The sequence below is a fragment of the Adiantum capillus-veneris genome, chromosome 20, assembly GCF_014529385.1.
Source record: "Adiantum capillus-veneris isolate H3 chromosome 20, ASM1452938v2, whole genome shotgun sequence".
In the NCBI taxonomy this organism is placed as follows: domain Eukaryota; kingdom Viridiplantae; phylum Streptophyta; class Polypodiopsida; order Polypodiales; family Pteridaceae; genus Adiantum; species Adiantum capillus-veneris.
Window position 1 is genome coordinate 152,790,004 of NC_140950.1, and position 5,887 is coordinate 152,795,890.

A 5,887-nucleotide genomic window follows, 5' to 3' on the forward strand; every position below is an offset into this window, starting at 1 on the left:
TCAGCGGACGAAGAGAACTCTCAAGTCGCAACTGTCGAGAGAGAGAGAGAGAGAGAGAGAGAGAGAGAGAGAGAGAGAGAGACATTTGCTTGTTGCATATGTTCCCCCTCAAATGAACATCCTCATGTCTCCTCATTGTCCTCACCCGTCCATGGTTGTGGGTCGCTTGCGCCACAAATTAGAAAACCGTAGGCAATTACATGCTACGCATGCAAACAAAGGCCATGATATTAAAGAAAACAAAGCTGATGTTACGCCTTGGCCTATGCGACAACGGTCTCTTCTCACCCCAATTCGTGTACCCTCCCAGTCGCTTGCATAGCACCCCCCCCAAACCCCACGGCGCGTGCGCCATCTTTTAACACTCAAGTTAACTTATCAAAACTATTGATTTGGAAGGAAAAGTCTTCCCTTTCTCCTAAGCCGAAGGGATCTTTCAAGATTCCTAAAAAAAAAGATATGGGTACTGACCTACCTAGCGGTCGAGTTTCATAACTTTTTATTTTCAATTTTTATTCAAAATAGCAGGCGTGTCGTTACATAACCTTTTTTGGTGGGATGGATAATTGTCACCATCGTCAGTTTGAAAGGGTAATTGAATTACAGTTACCAGGCGTTCAATCACAAGAAACTTGTAACATTCAAAACATTTATTATGCCTTTTTTCAAAAGTTCACCTTTGGAGTCGTGCTTTGAACTTTGCCAAAGCTGGTGCACTACTGTTTTAGGCTCGGTTTAGATGAGCCGGAGACAAGCGAATCCTAAGGGACGTGGAGAGTACATGGCGTTGAACCATTGGAATTGCTTGAGGTCTGCATTTCCGAACCCACCATTAGAACAAGCCCCCCCCCCCCCCCCCCCCCCCCCCCCCCCCCGCCCCCGCCCAAAAAAAAAAAAAAAAGTAGACTTCCACCTGTAGTCAACAACGAAAAGGCCGTGTAATCGTCGTGGCGTAGGTGGGAGCCAATTAGGTGCTGCTCTGCTCGCTGCTATTAACCCTTGTTGCCGACCTTTGTGAACAAGCAATGCGGAAGTACTATGGTGATGGAAGTGTTGCCGTCGCCCTCGTCTGAATCCACCCTTGGTCCAGTTTCAATTTTTTTGGGAAGCGTTTAGAGGAACGCTCATTGGATTACAGCTAATTCAAGCCATCATCTACATTACCATCTTTGTTGCACTAAGTGTTAGAAAAAAACCGGGGTCTAATGTATTTTAAATGCCTGAAATTATAAAGTCCCTATTAGATTTTGAGCTTGCCTTTAAGAAAACCGGTACATTTAGACAAGTTTTAATGTAATTAGTAGAATTTCATGTTTGCCCTCATTTTGATCGGTTAGAAAAAATGTATTTTTATGGCCCTGGCACTACTGTCTCTCACTATCTCTCTCTATCTTACAAGGCAATGACGATGATGTGAAGAGTGATCTTGCGTTAGTGAGTTAGAGAGGTAACCTCCAGCAATATAATCTCACATCTGTGAGCGAAAACGGAAACACGTGTCATAAAGTGCTGCATCTGAAAAGCGCAACTGAAATCATTAGATCAAAGTTCAAATAGATTGGAATTTGGAACTGGTTGGCAAAGGGGACGAGCAACAACCAAAGTCGCGCCAGAATTCTACACTCGAGGCATGGCGGGCAGTTCGTCGGCAGAGATCAAACTCTACCTTTCCACGGACTGCTTCTGCGGTGGCGAGTCCTACGCGAAGAATGCCCACAGTGGAGCCCTCCTCTTCTCTCTATCGATGCCCTTCGTCTGCTGCGGCTCGGGATCTCCCGTGCTTACAGACGCCCATGGAGCTCCGCTGTTGCACTACACACAAAAGGTACTATGTCCTCTTACATCGGGGAGAGAGAGAGAGAGAGAGAGAGAGAGAGAGAGAGAAGGCCGGTTTGCTTAGTTTGTTTCTGCACAGTACAGAGACGCATGTTCAGCAGTATGAAAGTAGACGTGTTCAAAGGAGATGCTGGGGACGGGGGTGCCTTGGCCTTTATGGTGAAGGAGAAGTCCTCTCTGTTTCACCCAAATCTTTCACATCTTCATGGCTGGCTCCCCTTCAGATGGGCCCCCTGACTAGACGCTCAAACCAGCTTCTAACTCACTCCAAATCTTCCGAAACGATGCCGTCGTCGCCAAGGTAATACAAATCTTCCTTACAGCAATGCCCAAAACTGGCATATCATTAGAATTAGAAGTAGCGCATCGGAGAGAGAAACTGGCTTCACAATCCATGGGGATGGGATGCCTAGAGAAATGTTTTTTTGCAATCCCTCAAATTTGAGATTGATTATAAAGTACCTTACAAGTTTATGAAACTTTTACAGCACATTACCGGTTTTTATAACCAATACAGCCACAATTTAGCCCTTAAATCCAAGGGAGCCCTCAAAATGTTTGAAAATTCTAGCCGATAAATTTACACATAAACCTCGATTTTTCCAAACAATGCATGGCACACATCATTCGGGAAAGCCACATACCCCCCGAGTTGTGGGCAATGTTCAGAGTCCACAACTTGGAGCTTGGTAGCATAAAAACTATCGACCAAAATTGCAAAGTAATACTCGCAAATGTTCATTTTGTGAGTATCATTGGTAGAAATTCGAGCGCTAACCAAACTTTGGTCCCTACCTCGCATTTAGTACCATACATTTATTGGTCTGGTATGCAAGTTTTGTGAGAGCTAAAGATGATCTTTCAATTGGATGATGCACATAGGTGTGCGAACTAAAGCCTACAAAAGAGAATAATATATGTCTTTTGAGTTAAAGGGGGCCCCACTAGCTTCTAAGAAAATGCAATGATCCTAATCTAAGCTAGAGAGATGGTTTTATTGTTGTTATTATTGTCTTTGGGTTGAAAGGTTCACTAGAGCAAACATGTGAGCATATTTATAGTTCTAGATCTTGTATTGCTCCTGTTTTGCAAGGTTCAATCCCTTCTCATAACATTATCGAATTCCCTAAGTTCTTACGGCGTAAGTTGCTCTTATGTAAACATGATGCCAAAAGAACAGGTGCTTTGTTGGCAAGACGGGCAAGAAAGAGTTTAAAAGTCAGTAGTACGTCACTTTTCTTAAGTGGTGAGACTTAGCTTCTATGTATCACAAGTTTATACGTGGCTTTATGGTCTTTTTTGTCCTTTTTTGCAGGCCAAAGGAGGTTCTTTATTTTCTAAGGCCGACTATCGAATCATAGTTTTTTCCGACATTGATCAAGCCATGGCTGTGCTGTTAGTGGCCATATATGATGACTTATGCCCAACATCGGGGGTTGTTGAAGAGATAATTTCCAACGTCATATCCGCCATATTATGTTCGTAGATACCATATTATGCACCCAAGTCGATACCCTTGTATTGAAGAATACTATTGAGCGGAATGGAGGGAAAGGCAAGGCATAATTAGGACTAGTATAGCCGCCAGATTCTCTCTCTCTCTCTCTCTCTCTCTCTCTCTCTCTCTCTCTCTCTCTGTGCGTCACTGTGCTCTTGGACATTGCAAGCCACGCCCACCGGTTAAAAGAGGATCTGACGCGTGCCAGGGGGAACCGGAATTCCCTCCCCCTCTATCTATTAGTATAGATATATCTTTATCTTTTCTCCTCAATCTACTACATGTAGTTAGTCACATTCAAAAAATGTACATAGGTTCTTCTGTCCATAGATGTTCTTCTATCCATAGATGTTGTAATGTCATATTGGAGTTGGATCTTTTTCATTAATGTCCAAAGTAGCTTCTTTTATTAAATAATGATATTCATCAATGCCTTATACTTTGTTATTTCTTAGCCTTACAATGTTGTTTCATACTCCATTGACCGTAATGTGTGTGTGTGTGTGTGTGAGAGAGAGTGAGAGAGAGAGAGAGAGAGAGAGAGAGAGATCTTGGTTGGATCGAAATTGGGTCATTGCCAAAAGGTAAGGAAATATGTAGGAATCTCTGTCCTTTTAATTGATATATATAAATAAATGATTGAAACACAAACGTGCAAAAGAGAGGTCATGGATGGATCGAAATTGGGTCATGACGAAAGCGTAAGGAAACATGTCGGAATCCCTCTCCTTTTATTGAATAGATATGGATTTCCTTAGAGAAGCATAACCAATGCCATGTATCGTCGTAGGATGTTATCTTGAATAAAAAGCAAGAACTTAAAAATTTTGAGCTTCATTTAAACACACACACACACACACACAACATCATGTGGCATTCAGAATAGTCTCTACCACGCTCATCGAGAGAATGTTGCAACTCCCAAATTGTAAAAGCTTTAGAGAGAGAGAGAGAGAGAGAGAGAGAGAGATAGATTTTATTATCGTCCTCGGAGGTCAAATATGACCTATGGGACCAAAGTTACATGTGATGTAGTATGTGTATGGCTGATGAGTGACTCTCGATGCTCCAAAATTGTAGTGATGAGAGTCGCAATGGAGAGCCCACACTTTGGCTGGGAGAGGAAAGTGTGTAGGTCTAAGTAATGGCTGAAAATGTGAGAGAAGCAAGTTCGGATGTGATCAAAAGCTGAGCACTCTAGTAGTGTGTGGTACTCAGACTCTCGAACTTGCAGTGAGCATAATGTGCACAATCGATTTGACTCTTCTCCATTGCCCCAACGCCCTATCTCGCATCGAAGGAAATGGGAGCTAAGCCGAATTGCTGCGATAGTGCGTATCGCGGACAAGGGAATAGGCTCAAGCATGTAAGTGTGAGTACGGTTTCCTCTCTCAGCGAAGAACATGGTTTTGTAGTTGGGGGCAATATAGGTGGTGTAATGTATGAAGCGTGACCCACCGGATTTCTCCCAAGCCGTAATACATTGGCGTTGTAGAAAAGCTTCATTCACTTGAGAGTCAATTGAAGCATCATGTAGCAAGTGTAATGCATCCCATCTCCCAAACCACTTCTTTATGTCTTGCATCCATCCCGTGCTCAAGATCTTGCTTTTATGCGTCTTTTGAACTTTTTTGCTTGCTTCCCATGCAATTGTAGGAAGTCGATGTGAGGGGTTTTGACGCATCTTTATCATGTACTCCACAACCCTTTCCATGCCTATAACCTCAATTGGAAGAGATCCCGACTCAAGAAGTAGGAGCATATATGGTGTTTGTGTCTTAACTTGGAGAAAGTTTGTAAGAAAACGCTTTTGGACATTCTCAAACTCTTTCCAAGTAGACTTTGAGATGCTCCCGCCCCACACTTCAACTCCATAAAGAAGAACCGGTGTCACCAATGCATCAAAAAGATACTTCTTGAGAACCCAACACTTGATGTTTCCCGCATTACACATGTTCTCAAATGCATAATATGCTCTCTTTTCCGCTTCCAAACGACGCATAGCACATTCATGCCACTTGTGATTGGATGGAACCTCAAGGCCAAGGTACTTAAAGCTCTCAACAACTTCAAGTGTCTCGTTGTTGTACACAATGCATGGCTTCTCCTTATGGTTGGTTTTCACAAGCATAACCTTTGTTTTGGATTCATTTACAATCAGCCCACTATGCAAGCAAAAGTTCTCAAGGACAACCATAAGCTTTTGTGCATCTTCTAAAGTGTGTGCTAGAAGCACTACATCATCCGCATATAACAAAAGCATGATTACCGCATTGCAAATAGTGACCTCTTCAATGCCTTCTTCTTGCATAAATTCAAGTACCATTTGTTCCAATTGATCGATGCATAGACGAAAGAGAGTTGGTGACAAGGGACATCCTTGTTTAACCCCAATAGTGCTTACAAATTTTTTTGAAATTTCTCTTCCCATGCGCAATTGACAAATCACCTTCTCATAGATTCGAGAAACCGCAAGCATAAACTCACTTGGCACTTGGAGTTCTTCCATCCTTCTCCACAAATTGTTATGTGGAATCATATCAAAAGCTTTCT

General features: G+C 42.7%; 1 pseudogene; it reads left to right on the forward strand.

Moving 5' to 3' along the window:
• The first annotated feature begins 1,630 nt into the window (after nt 1-1,630).
• Nucleotides 1,631-3,468, forward strand: LOC147433423 (uncharacterized; annotated as a pseudogene).
• The last annotated feature ends 2,419 nt before the right edge of the window (nt 3,469-5,887 follow it).